The sequence below is a fragment of the Myotis brandtii genome, unplaced genomic scaffold (genome assembly GCF_000412655.1).
Source record: "Myotis brandtii unplaced genomic scaffold, ASM41265v1 scaffold395, whole genome shotgun sequence".
Taxonomy (NCBI): domain Eukaryota; kingdom Metazoa; phylum Chordata; class Mammalia; order Chiroptera; family Vespertilionidae; genus Myotis; species Myotis brandtii.
Genome location: NW_005365155.1, coordinates 1,753,221 through 1,767,186, shown reverse-complemented (window position 1 = coordinate 1,767,186; position 13,966 = coordinate 1,753,221).

Sequence of the window (13,966 nt, the reverse complement as noted above, 5' to 3'; positions counted from 1 at the left end):
AGTTTTGGCCCTGAGTTTTTTCTGTTCAAGTTTGCCTTTGCAATTGGAACTCACTCCCTGGGGTTAGTGCTAGCCTTCCTATTGACATTAAACCTTCCTTCTCAGCAAGACACAATGAAGAGTTCAAGACCACCACACCGGCATCTGTGAGCATAAAGATAGTACAGAATTGTTGTTTCCCTTGAAACATGTCCCTGGAGACCAAGGGTGAATATTCTGGTCAAACTAAATCTCTGTCAACTCTGCAGCTCAGTTTTTGCTTTTCTCACTTATCTAAATATTTGTTTCACTCTGAAGGAATTACCTCATTTTGATAACATTGGGAATATAAGTCTGTCTCTTTTAAGAGATTTTAATGAACATTGGTCCAGCGTGGGTAGAGGTTACAGAACAATATGCCTATATTTTGTAAGGTCTCCCCATTTCCTTGCCTGTGTGGGCTGTATGCATGGCATGAAGAAAACAATTACAATGTTTGTTTTGATCTATACCGCCTTGGTGATATCACTGATAGCAACCAAATCAGCAGCACCAACATTTACAGAAGATAAATAATAATATCTAAAGCTTATGTGCACATTATGTGAGCACAACAAACACAAGATTATTATATATCTGAATCCCTGATAAATATATACACAGAGATAAATGTGATGGGTTGTCCATTGTTTGCTTCTCTGAAATACATAAAACAGGTGTTATGTTAATGGATAAGAATTTGTCTTGAGCCCTAACTGGTTTGGCTCAGTGGATAGAGCGTCAGCCTGTGGACTCAAAGATCCCAGGTTCGATTCTGGTCAAGGGCATGTACCTTGGTTGCGGGCACATCCCCAGTAGGGAGTATGCAGGAAGCAACTGATTGATGTTTCTCTCTCATCGATGTTTCTAACTCTCTATCCCTCTCCTTTCCTGTCTGTAAAAAATCAATAAAATATATATTTTTTTAAAAAGAATTTTTCTTAGTGTGGATGATGGTGTTTTCAACTTTGGGATGATGAAGCAACTTTATTTATTTGATGTTTTCCCCTGGATCAGATGTCTTTCCCTATCCTATGAGCAAGCCATGCCATCTTATTTCTTCCCAGCTATTTTGAAAATTCCCCAATTAGAGTAACAGGATGAGGCAGTGTGAACAGATCAGTGCAAATTTATGGCCACCACTGAAAACAAAACAAAATTTAAAAAAACACACAACAAACAGAAATAACCAAAAGCCTAACTCACCAGCGCTATCCTCCTGAAGTTTGTTTTGTTTTGCATCTACCTACACTTTCTCAGTTCAGGGAGCAAAGGAATAAGTGGGACTGGGCTGATACCTGAAGCCTAACAGTGGAGTGGGAGCAGAGGAGGAAATGTCAAATGGGGAGGCGGCTCTAAGGTTGGGTGGGCGAATGCCTGATGGAGGAGCGAGGTGTAAGATGCCTGGGAAGAACCATAAGATGTACAGAACTAGAAAGGAGGCTGTTTTGTTTGTTGTTTTGTTTTTTCTTTCCCTGTTGAAGGCACAATATAAAGGAAGATTCAGTAGTACTTAATAGCTACATTCGACTGAAGCAGAGGGGTTGAGGTACAAAGAGGAAGCCCAGAGAAGGATAGTGGGACACATTTAGTGTATTATTTCAAAAAACGTTTTTGTGTGTGAAAGCATATGGGAGTCAATGGGATTGAAGAAAATAGCATGGCTTTTGCTTTTCCAGGACTTTGCTGTCTACTAGAGAGGAGCTAGGCCCATGGTCGGCAAACTGCGGCTCGCGAGCCCCATGCGGCTCTTTGGCCCCTTGAGTGTGGCTCTTCCTAAGCCTTAGGAGTACCCTAATTAAGTTAATAACAATGTACCTACCTATATAATTTAAGTTTAAAAAATTTGGCTCTCAAAAGAAATTTCAATCGTTGTACTGTTGATATTTGGCTCTGTCGACTAATGAGTTTGCCGACCACTGAGCTAGGCCATAATAAAAACAACATTGATATAACACAAATTGAGCCAGTGCCATGGAGGTTGAGAAGAATAAGAATTGAATGATGTGGTGGGGCTCCCTGGAGGCCGGGTAGGGGTGACATTATGGAGCAATTACAAGGGGAGCTTCCAGAAAGAGGCACCCACATCTCAGGTTGGGGTTGGCTAAAACACAGCTATCCCAGTGCATCAGGAAAAAATGAGAAATGACAATGAACCTATACAATGGAAGAGGTAACAGGGAGGGTTCCGACAGAGAGGCTGAAAATGTCAGGTGGAAATGTCCCTATGACAGGAACTCAGAAGTGGGTACTGATTGAACTCGTCGGCAGGTAATCAGCACCAGGTAAGCCCGATGGAGGGGACACTGATGAGTATAAGAAGAGCCTTTTTAGACCCAGGTGGGTTATGATACTGAAAAGACTTAAAATATGAAAACATAGCCTGGCCGGCGTGGCTCAGTGGTTGAGCATCGACTTATAAACTAGGAGGTTACAGGTTCGATTCCCGGTCGGGGCACATGCCCTGGTTGTGGGCTGGATCCCCAATGTAGGATGTGCAAGAGGCAGCCAAACAATGATTCTCTCTCATCATTAATGTTTCTATTTCTCTCTCTTCTTTCCCCTCTGAAATCAATAAAAAATATATTTTAAAAAGATGAAAACATAAATCCAATTCCTAAGTCTAGAATAGACAATGGCAAAGCTGGGTTTTTAATCTAATTATTATTTTTATTTTTCTGTGATGCCCAGAGATGAGAAACATGAGCTTAGTGAGGTGACAGACAGTTAGAGTTGGGCTTATGGATGGGTTGAGAGTATCGGGTGCATGGTTTCTCCTGGTAGTTGAGATGAACATAAAATGTAATGATTTGTTTTTCTCAGTCTTATCAAAATATCCCTATTAAAACATCCCTCTATCAAAATAATCATATTAAAACATCAGGTTCCCCAGCATGGGACTGTGGCAAAAGCTCTGTTATAGCTGGAATGAAGATTTATGGCAAAAATAGCAATGTTGACATAATCTGAAATCTCAGAGTGTTAGCTGGATTAATGTAAATCCCTCTTGCCTGGGTGACAGTGGTCCACGCCCAGGAGCAGAGCTGAGGTTCCCTGTGGGTTCCAAATGCAAAGCTCTAGTTATAAAACATTGGTGACGGTGGTTGGAGGTACATAGCCTAACACCCAGGTAAAACCCTGGGAAAGGTGCATTCAGGATGGGCCGTGAAAAATAGCAAGCGTTTATCCCCTTAAGGAAGCTTTGAGATAAAACAGAAAAATAAACATAAATTTATATTTATGTTCTTATCTCTACAACTTTTAGGTTGTAAGGCAGTATAAGGATGCAAAAAGACAACAGCATTTGTTTCTACCACAAATTTTTGCCTTCTAGAATAATGTTAAACTAAGGAAGGAAAAGTATTTACTTCATGAAAAAGGGTTAATGTTCATAGTATATAGAGAGCTCAAATGAATTGGTAAAAACAAGGTCTCAAAAAATAATTGTCCAGTAACAGCACAAATATACGCTGAGTGCTATCTCTGCCTGGGAACAGTGCTGAGCTCAGCTACAGAGTGGAAAGGAAGACTGACAGGGCCCATGACCTTTTGAAATTTATAACTTTAGCCAGAAAATTATATAAACAGATAGTTTACCTAAGAAGAAATTTAATAAACAAAATATTAAAAGTGTGTATTTCCTAATACTAAAATATAAATATTCATATAGTAAAAAGGCATAGCTTTTTTGAGCTGACAATTTGTAGTAAAAATAGTTTACTCGTTATTATTGGTGGCCTTGAAATTGGTACAATTTGACAATGTACATCAAAAACCCATAACAATTTTATAGCTCTGGCTTAATTCACTTTTAGAAAGTTATCCAAAGGTAACAAAACCAAAGGAGGATGTTATACATGGAACTACTAATTGCTTCATTATTTAGAGTAGTTGGAGATTAGCAACAACCAAAATGTCTACCCATAATCAAAGAATGGTTAACTGAATTATGGCACATCTGCTGGATGGGAAATTATGCAACTATTAAAATGAAAACGACAAAGATTATGTGGCCAAATGGAAAGGGATCATAGTTAGAAAGCAAAAATATATGTAAAGATCTTTTTATGAAAATACATTCATATATACAAAAGTAAAAGAGAAAAGACTATATAAAATTGAAATAATTATACTAGAAAAATAGAATGACGTCATTTTATTCTATTATTTTTTCAATAAATGAATATGGACAGAGATTCAACGACTTATGTGAAAGAGTACACCACATCAGATAAAGGAAGTATGGGTTCACCAACATGACATAGGAATAATCAGCTTGGCTCAATCACAGGATGTGAACAGGCAAATAGAATAGGATAATTTATAATGTTACATTGAATTCGAATTACCAAGAGCCTTCCGACTCTGGCTAAGAAATTTTGATGTCATTACCTAGAAATAGTCAAAAGTATAGTTTTGTGAAAGCAAATGGTAGGATGAGAACTGTAAACCAGAAAAGTCAATTTGGCCAGCACTGTAGAAGGGACTGAAGGAAAAGAAACTGGAGGCTAGGAAACCGGGGGCAAGGCCATGGCAACCATCCAGATGGCTGAGATTGGGACCTGGGAATGGGAGACGAACACTGAGAGCACTATGAGGTGACAGGTAAGGGAATTGACAAGCGAGGTCATGATTGGACATGGGCTTTTGAAACTGGGTGACAGGGAGAAGGCAGTGGCATGTGCAGATATAGATATAGGGAGCACATGCAGAGCCACCAGCTTCTAATACACAGTGTGAGATCGATAATTAAAATACCTTTCACAAGTGATTTACCCAGGGACTTGTGACATTTAACATTGAGCAGAGATGCCCTGGTTGCAAAGGGAAGGCGGAGCCAAACTGTAGGTGCCCCTGAATCCCATCAGAAACCTTCCAATCACGGTGTAGCTCATTTTCAGAAATGCACAATATAGACCCCTGCGTACTCTGTGACGTGGGCTCAATGGTGCTCCCTACTGCCTTTTTTAATATGGCGTCTCAGTTTCCATGGTTTCCAGCACCTCGCCTTTTCTCTCCTGTGCTAAGCTCCGCTGGGCCTTTCAGTGTGGACCCGTATTTTAGTTTAACCTCAGCTAACTGCTGCACTGTGAGATCTAACCCCAGGAAGCTCAACGTGGATCTCCCAGACCCACTGAATCAGAATCTTTGAGGAAGAGGCTTGGTGGGTGACCAAGACACAGGAGAGAACCTTCTAGCACAGCTCTCCTCTTACTTAACAGAAAGGGACATCAAGGCCAAGTGGCACTGGTCAAACCCAGGTTCCCGGGCTCCAAGTTCAGTGTTCTTTCCATTCAACGCCCGATACCACGGATATCTCTGTCACTGGAAGTAGAAATGGACAAAGTGCCCTTGGGGGCATTTCCTTTTCTTTTTTCCTTTAATAATAACAAACAGTATTGCACAGTTACTCATAAAATGTTAATTACTTTCCCCTTCAACATCAGCCTGAGTGTTAAGCTATTAGCTTGAAGCGTTACACATTTCAACAATAAAAAGCCATTTCCTTTTCAATATACCTTTAATTTTTTATTCCTTATAAATATTCAATGAAATATTTCCATTTGTGGTATAAGTTTGCTAATTTACTGTAAGTTGATTCTATTCCGTGGAAATGTCACTTGGGTGGCCCTGCTGGGCTGAAGTGGAAAGTCTCAGTTCTGATTTTTGAACCCATAGTTCTGCATAGGATGCAACAGCTATTCGCTTCCTCTGGGCATTTGAGAATAACTGCAGCTTGAAGAGTAATCAGAAAAGACTCCTCTTTGAAAATAGAAGCTATCCTGAAGGTAGGATTCATATTTTTAAAACATAAAGAACTTAACTCTGATGAGATGATTACCTATAATTCATATTTTATTGGTAACCCAGCATGGAACAGTCTTTCATTAAATAAAGCTACAGCATGTTGGTAGATTAAAGACCCAACATAGGCATTGTATTTCCCTAGTCAATTACATAAGGCTTCGACCAGCAGAGCATTTGTGAGACTGTGTGTTAAAGATCTGCTTGCATATATTCACATCATCTCCATGAACCCTCAAATAGGGATTAGAAAAACACAAGTGGCATTAATGACAAGGACAACAGAGTCTCATCTTGAGAGGCAAGTGGCCAGTCAGCTGACAGCTAACTGTGAGCCCAGGAAAGGCATCCCACACCCTCCAAGAGAGAGGTTGAAGAGCCTGATAGAAAGTTAGAAAATCAGATCTCAGGAGTCTGCCATGAGTTTGGAAACAACAGGCTTTATCTCCTCCAGCAGGTAAACCTGCACCAAAAATGACTGAGAGTTCTCTTAAACTCCACTCAGTGCAGAGTGCAAAGTTCAATTTGTGACTCATCAGATTGCCTCATAATCCATTTTAGAAGTTAATAAAATATTTGGGGGCACACATAAACATTGCCCTGGAGCCCAGGGAGCATTGGTATCGACTTTGCTTAGATCAAACACTTCAGAAATGCCAGAGACTCTCGGCCCTCTTGACATCAGTCAGAAGTCCAACAGTAGCAGGCCATGCAACTCCAGGCACCCAGAGACCCGGTGACATGGGGTGTGAGTTGAATCTAAGAACAAATGGGGTGGGGCGCCAGCTGTCCCTTGGGAAACAGCCACCTCCTGGCTTCTCTCATCGTACGCCAGGATTTTAGAATCCTAGGGAAGATCTACGCAGGACCCCGGTCAGGTGCCGGGAACATAGGTGAACAGAGAGGGAGTGAGCCGGCTGGGGTGCACAATCATACACATGCTGGGGCTGCAGGAAGGTTAATATGGCCTTTGGAGGTAGGAGGAGACAAAGCCACAGACCTGCACTTTAAGAAACCTCTGTAGGTTTTAATATGATAAGGTTAACCCTCTCCCCCACATCTCTACGCTCTCTTGTCCACAAAAATCAGACTTACTTGGAGTAAAATTTATCCTTCAAAGCTCTTTGTCCCTCTTGATTGTAAAGTGCATAGGATGTTTTTCTTTATACTCAAAAATGAAAATCCCTTTTTATAACCTATTGGAAAAAAAAGTACGTATTTCCTCATGAATCAGTCCATTAATACTAACGAAAGATGTCTTCTAAGAGGAATTAAGACTGTGGTTCTCAGTCCTCACTTCCCTCTAAAATTACTCGGGATCAGAAACTTTTGGGGTGAACCTCAAATACAGGACGTTTTTCAGAAATGACTCTAGGCTTGTGCTAATTGCCACGAGGGCTGAGATTCAGCCAAATAAGGCTGGCCTTCTGCATTTTCATTTAGTACCGAGTCATTTCTTCTTATCATGGCAAGCCACTTAGTCAACATGCTCCATTCAGGAAAGAGAATGTGGAGGGTGGGTGGCTGGGAGGGCAGCAGCTTCTTCTGTGTAGATGATTCATTGCCATTATTGACTGCTGTCCAATCTACAGTCCCAATCAGATGTGTTTGCCTTCATAGTAAAGCCTCTGCCCTGTTTTCTTTTTTTAGAGCTTCTGTAGTAACAGTAATCTGCCACCTTATTTGAAGGAAAACAATTGTGACATAAGAAACGAGGTTCAGCTGTAGGTGTGCAGATGGCTGGCATCTGGGCGAACGGGAAGTTCCAGTTCTCTTCCTGTCTTTCTGAAACTGTATTTGCTACATGTTCTTTTCCCAACAATTCTCTTTTTTATTGGGGAAAAGAGACCGCTTTCTGTGAGATAAACACATACTGGATGAAATTACCTTACAGAGAGGAATGAGTGACTTGGCTATAACTCCATTCCAATACTGCCCAAGGGGGGTGTGCCCTTTTTTCCACTGTGGACATGTGTCTATTGCAGAAACAGAGGCACAGGTGTTTTTTTTTTGGAGCCAATTATAAGTTTAATCATTAGTAATTATTGTTCATTTATCATTCAGTAATTTATGATCCAGTACCATTCTGAAGACTGCTCTTGTAGAATGATAATTTTGTCAGCTTCAGCTCTAGGTGCTAAGTGCAAGGGCACTTAGCCATGGTGATGAGAAGGCAGCCTGAACCACATACAGATATAAAATAAAGCTTAACCTCGAGCTTGAGGCAGAGGGACCAGATGTACCTGAAGGTCAGGGAGGCCCCCGGAGCTGCCCAGAGCCAGATTTCCGCAGCGAAGCGAGGCGTGTAGGACAATGTGACGGTGATCACTGTTAACCCCCATAGCACAGCTACATAACCCGTGACGGCCACTGCCTTCAGGGAAGCCCCCGCCAGCAGAGATAGAGCACCAACTCTGGCTGAGCAGTGGTAAGTGGGTTACTTACCCAGTCTACTTGCTGAAACTGATGGTACAAGGAGACATGTTGCCATAGTTAACAGACGGGGACACTGAGGCTCAGAGTGGAGAGTGATCTCAAGGCTGCGCCCTTGCCAAGCTGCCCAGGCAGGATTCAAGCCCAGCTGTGTCTGAGTCGGGGGCCCAGGCTCTTCATCACCACCCTGTGCGCTCCGGGGCATTTATCTCGAACACCCTACGATTTCATGGCAGATTCTTTTGGGGGATAAACGAATGACAAGTTATACTATTTGAGATCTGCTGTAACATTCATGAAACTGCTTTAAGGGAAGCCATTTCCATCTTGTTTTGGAATAAACTCCCAGACCCCGAGTTTGCAATGGTTGTCTTTCTGTCCTAGGAAGGACACTCCATCATGTGCTGGGCGGCCAAGGTTTCCTGCAGCCAGATCTGAAGGATACTGTGCTAATGAGTTCTGTGAAGAAAGTGTGGGGAATTTGTCCTTTTGAGCTCTGCATATGTCAAAGAATTCAGCATACGTAATTGGAATTAGACGGCTGGGTTGGTACGAAGTAAATGGCATTTACAACTGCTGGTCACATACCTGCCATTTCATCGAGGTGGAATTGGGAAGCGATCATGGCAGATCATCTTTCTTTTTGGTCATTCTCATTCTTCCTGGTATGTTTCTCCAAGATGCCCTTTAATGGCACTTCATATTTTGTTTTATTCTGCACTGTGCCCTAGTTACTACTACCACTTAGCGTCTCTCTGTAGGACAGTCTTTCTGCATGTCTTTCTCTTGGTCTGTCTGTCTCTCTACAGCTTTCTTTCTGTATTATAAGCCCTTCACACCATAATATTTTGTTTTTGTTTTGTTTAATTCTACTATTGAAATTTTCATATACTTTGAGATTTCTTTCCCATTATTCTTTGGGTTTTTGGACTATTTCATGTTTGCACACTTTTTTTTCCTGTTATTTTCTCATACATGACACTATACTATTACCCTCTCCCCATGGCCTGTAGCTCACTTTTTACGATGAACTTCATGTCCAGAGTAAAGTTACGCGGAGACTCCTGGACAGTAAGCCCTGTGAGGGTAGGACTGGCATGCTCACCACTGGGTGCTAAGTGTCTGTGCACTGCCTGACCACAAGTCAGGAACAGTGATTGGACGAGGAAGTGCTCATGAAGTATGCACGCGATTTGAATATAAAACAAAATTGTTCTCATGGTAACTCATCATACCAAAGTGCTTTGGGAAATTTAAAAAGATAGCTTCTAAGATTATTTTTGAACAATTGGAGTATCATTAGAAAATGTGTTTAGTCTTTAGCCAAAATAGTTTAAAAAGGATATCACTTGCTTTTAGTGTGTAAGTTTTGGCTAAGTTGTTTTTGAGTAGCAAACTATTTCAAGCAACCTGCTTAAAAACATTTATCTTATTTAATTTGGATATGAAAAAAGACTTTCTTTTAAATGTCATTTTAAAAACTGAATTGATTAAAATATACAGCAAAGTAAAATAATATATAAGATATCCAGAGATCTCCCAAACCAGATTTAACAAATATCATCATACTTTCTTCAAATTGGTATTTTTTTTTAAGTAAAGCATTTTATATAGCTAAAGCTCTATCCAATTATTTCACTCTAGTCTCAGTGGGAGCTTACATTCTGAAGCTGTAAAATACATTCTCTTTCATATTTTGTACTTCAGTTTTTGTATGCCATATATAGGACACAGTACTGTTCTGCCTGAAAATTGTACAAAAATAGTATCAGACTCTACATTTTCTTTACAGCTTACCTTTTTACTCAATATTCCAGCTACTTAGCCATGTTAACATATTTAGATATATAGTTCACTTATTTTATTTGTGCATAGTAATTCATTTTATGAATAAACCAAAGAGTATTCACTTAATTTTGAGATTTTTCACTACTGCAATATTGTCATGAAAATCTTGTATAGCTTGCTTATTTATTTAATTATTCAATTATGTTAGCATCCACATTTTCTAAGGTAGAATTACTTGGTCCTAAAATATGATATATTTAACTTTACAAGATTCATTTTGTTTTATTTTTATTCTTTTTTCCTATACTTTCTAAGTTACCTTCTATTTCACTTACTCTAGGAGTTATGCTGAAATTTTAAATCTACCAACTTGAATTTAAAATTTTAATTTAAGCAATATGTTGACTAAGCTGAACAATACAAAGTCTTCAGACACTTTTAATTCAAAATGCTGTTCTCTTTTTTAAAATGTTGATGTTGGGTATTTTAATTCTATTCTGCTTATTAACTCCCAAAGGTAATCATTATCATTATTGTTTCAATCACTCAATATTTAGGTATATTTACCAACATGCATACCGAATTTCTAAGTTCAATATTTTTTCTGAAATATTACTTTAACTCCTCATTTCTTTTCTATACTTTTGGTAAAGAACTTTAGGCATTAGTCTCACTTTTTTTTTGTCTGAAAAGAATTGTAACCTCACATTTGAATAATAGTTATGCTAAGTATAGAATCTAGTTTCCTCAAAGCTTTGAGTATATAATTCCATTTTTTAAATCTATGTTTTGTCTGTTGGCATGTCCACAGTTATTCTACTTTCTATTCCATTGAAGGTAAATTGTCTTATCTCTGGTTATTTTTAGCATTTTTATGCACTGTTTTGAGATTTAATTTTATTTATCCTAAACAGAACTCATTTTGTTTTTTAAATCTGATCAATCATATTTTTCATTGATTCTGGAAAATGTTTGGCACTGCATCTTTGGAAATTACCGGTCCCCAATTTTCATTGTTATAAACTCTCATTAGATTTTGAACTTTTAATTCTATTTTTCATATCCTTTACCCCCCTCTTCAATAGTGTCTATATTTTTTCTTGCATCCTCTATTTTAGGTAATTACCTCAAATTTATCTTCCAGTTCAGCAATTCTTTCTTTAATTGTATCTAATCTGTTTTTTAGTGACTGAAATGCCAATTCTTTATATTTGCTGGTGGGAGTTTAAATTGATATGACTTCTCTGCCAGGCTCTCTCTCTATATATAAATATTTTTGTCTATAATGTTTAAATCATGCAAATAATATTTTAGAAGTTTTTCTAAGGTACTCATTGAACAAGTTACTCATTGTAATATTATCACAGCAGCATTTATTTTAGTGTTTCTAACCATGGAAAATTAAAAATGTCTATCAGGGAATGGGTAATAAGCTATTCACTGTCCATAACATGAAATACCATTTAGACAATGATGTTACTGAACAAAATATTATGAAAAAGATTTAATATATTTTAAGTAGGGTAAATCATATTAAGAGGAATGTGCATAATACAAGCATGGCTTTGTGAAAGGAAAATATTAGCAAATAAAAAATTCTCTTAGAATATAAATCATCATGCTAACAGTGATCATTTCTGGTTGATGGGGAAAATAATAATTTGTATTGTCTTTTTTTCAAAGTCATTAAAATTTTATACAATACTTTAAATTCCTTTATAATAATAAAAGAAAACAAATTTGTTTTATGGAATTTATGTTTTGATAGGTCACAGAATAATTTTAAGCAAATAGAAGGTCAAGTTCATTGAAATGTTAAGAAGAGAATGTAACAATTAATGAATCATGTGGTACAATTTCAGTGCAGGTAAAGATACTCAATTTGAAAGGATGAAAATAAGATTTATTGTGAAGGAATACCTAGACTCCAATTGATCATGTGGAGGAGGAAGACCAACCAAAAGATTCCAAAATTTGTGGACATATAGAGCTAAGAAACAATCCCCCATTCTACCTTACCCTTAAGGATCTACTCTCCTGTGAAAATCTGTTCAAAGAGCTAACTGGATTTCCTCTGTGTTATCCTTTGATGACTAAAAAAGAAAAACCAAAACAAACCATTCATTCATTCAGCAAAAAAGTTCATTGAGCACTAATTCTATGACATATACTATTAGGTCCTAGTGATGTATTTATGAACAAACATTCTAAGATTACTAATAAAGCTGTAATCTATTCATGAAATATTTGACTCTCCTCTTTTGTTCAATCTTCATCCTTCAGTTCTATCAAATTGTTTTAAAACAGATTTTGGGGGGAAATCTTCCTTTACCACCAATAACTCCTTATTAGGTTCCGTTTCTAATGTTGAGTATAGTCAGCTCGTAGTGGCTGCCTGAAACTTTATGTGAAAATGGTATCTTGGCTCAATGGGAAATGATGCCATACTTGATTAGTGATGCCTGGCAAGACCTCTGGAGGGAGAAGCGTCAGCAACTGTACTATATGTGCTGCCTGTCATCCCATCGCCTCCAGCCAACCGTAGCCCCAGATTACTTTTATTCATGATTATGCTTTCAAAGCATGACCTAAAAATATTTCCTCCTCCCAGAGTACTGTACCCATATGAAAGATAATACAGACTTACCAGATTACTTTTATTCATGATTATGCTTTCAAAGCACGACCTAAAAATATTTCCTCCTCCCATATTAAAGATAATGCAGACTTAATACAAGTAGACTGAGAAATACTGTGTTTGTACTTTATTTTCTGATGGAATTTAAGAACCCAAACTTCTTAAGAGCTAGAGTGCTTAGTATTACGCCCTTTCTCTGTGAGAATGGAAAGGGATAATGGACAATAATCTATGTATCATATAAATGTTCTTCCGATCTGTCAGGTTGTTTTGTCTGGTCATGGATAGTGGAGGCTTTGAAACAAGGGCCTAGGTTAGGACCCCAGATTATTCTTCCATTTCTCTCAACCTCCTGGGCTTGACCTGGTTTCAGGCAGGACAGCTGTCACTATTACAGGCATCCCGGCCTCCTTCCCTTCCAGGGAGTAGGCTGCTATTGATTCAAATTGCCTCCAGGCTGAAGCTGGTAGAGATGAAATAGCTGAAGTGCATGTGTGTGTGTGTGTGTGTGTGCATGTGTTTGTGTGCCAGTGCGTGTGTGTGTCAGTGCACGTGTGTGCGCTCATGTGTGTAGATGGAAAGTATTCTGAGCTTTCTTCAGGAAAGTATCATTAAAGTAAGACTATTGTTTTGCTATTGTAGTAAGATACATCAAGTATAATCATTGGGAGAGAGTGGGAAACTGAACCCCCTGCTTACTATCTTTGCAAGTTTATGTGAATTTGTAATTATTTCAAAACAAAAAGTTAAAAATAACTACATAAATAAAAACTTTTTAAACATTTGCACATTCAACTACAAGCATCCCAAGAAGAAAAGTAAGTGCTCTCAAGAAGAGAGACTGGTCTGCAGTGACCGGCTGCAGGGGGAGCCCCTGACACAGGCAGAGACACATCCCAACCTTCAGATTTTAGGCTGAAAATGTAAAAGGCTTCAAAGACAAAGGCTGGGCATGTCAACCAATATTTTCCATTTTAATTGACTAATGTGAAAATGTCATTTTGCCTACAGTCTTTTTCTGAAGAAAATAGCTCTTGATCTCAATGGAGAGCTTCGATGATACTCAATTTCCTTTTTCAGAGTGTGAAGGACTTATGAAACCTTCACTAGCGAGGTTACTTAGAAAATCTGCATTTCTCTTCACTTCAACATGTCTCACAAAAATCTCCTGAAAGCTGAAGTGATAGTTCACTTATTGCAAAATGCATATACATTTTTATTTCCATAAACCTCAGAATGTTTGAATACTGATTAGTACCAAAAGCCACTGTCCTCAATTTCTTT